This window comes from Salvia miltiorrhiza, chromosome 5 (assembly GCF_028751815.1).
Source record: "Salvia miltiorrhiza cultivar Shanhuang (shh) chromosome 5, IMPLAD_Smil_shh, whole genome shotgun sequence".
Taxonomy (NCBI): domain Eukaryota; kingdom Viridiplantae; phylum Streptophyta; class Magnoliopsida; order Lamiales; family Lamiaceae; genus Salvia; species Salvia miltiorrhiza.
Window position 1 is genome coordinate 27,847,385 of NC_080391.1, and position 1,370 is coordinate 27,848,754.

The following is a 1,370-nucleotide window of genomic DNA, read 5'->3' on the forward strand; positions in this document are numbered from 1 at the left end:
TAAATGGTGGGGTGGGTTTGAGGTTGAAACCTATCACATGCAAATGCAATGGAAGTTGAGGTAGATGACAAGGAGCTTCAGTATAAGTCGGCATCAACTTTTATGGACACCCAATTTTGACGAACCTCATTAGCTTTCCACACAAGCGGCTACGCACTCTCACTCCCCCGATTGCAGCGTGACCACTTCACACACCATCATCCACATGCTCTCTTTCTCTCTCATATTTTCAACAACACTCGTCAGAATCACAGTTTTTCAAATCAACATTTCAAATATATTTGCTCTTGTTTTCTACCGTTTATTTCTTTTTATCGCTTCAACTCGATTTAACAGATTAAATACACGTCCACATAATCTAATAAAGGAGTGTCGATTTCAACTTAATTGCTCGAAACTCTGCATCAACGTATATATAATCGATTTGACGTACTAGTATTTAATTTTTTTTCAAATTACTGAAATCAATTAATTATAGTAGTATATTCTTGTTGAAGTACTTTTTCCCTATTGACTTTTCAATTTTCTCAATACACTATAATATTATGGGACACTGAATCTCATCCCGTATTAAATATTCTTCAAAATTAACAATCTCTCTTTCTTTGGAATGAATAATTTTTTGATGATAATGACTTAGCTTGTAGAGATTTCTCATATAATTTCATTCTTTCAAGTATCGTTAAATATATTTTTTAACATGTAGTAATAAAATGGAATGGGGCCATATTATCAACCTATATATACTAAATTTCATATTTGATGGGCAGTTAGATAATCAAACCACTAACCATTATTAATTAACAAAGGTAGCCACTTCTCCAACTAACCAACAAATGCAGTAAAAACCCATTTCTAAATATATGGAATAATATATATATATATTAGTAAAAAAAGAAAAGGTTATTGGAAATGAAGTGGGTGCAATCTTGTCCTGATTTCCATGCTTAGCAAGGCACCACCTCCAATCAACTTCTGCAAATTTGTCCAATTCTGCGTGATTCCGTTATCTCTTAAAAACGATGCCCACAGTTATTATACATCTGGTCCTAAACCTACGCCCATGCCCATGGCCTCCCTCCATAAGCTGCTGTCTCAAGACGGCTTCCACCCTCGCAAACCCATCAAAAAGGTCAACTGGAAAATTAAAGACGACTCCATCACTCTCCCCATCTATATCTGCCATGATCGCCGGAGCTTCGACTCCTCCTCCTCCCGACCCGCTCCATCGCCGCCTCCGATGCCAAGCCAGTCGCTGACCGACCTGGGCCCGCCATCGAGGACGTCGCCACCAAGGCCATGGTCGCTATCTGAGCGGATATGTCGCCCAGTATTCGCGAGACCCCAGTTTTCGCGCGAGTACTCGCGAG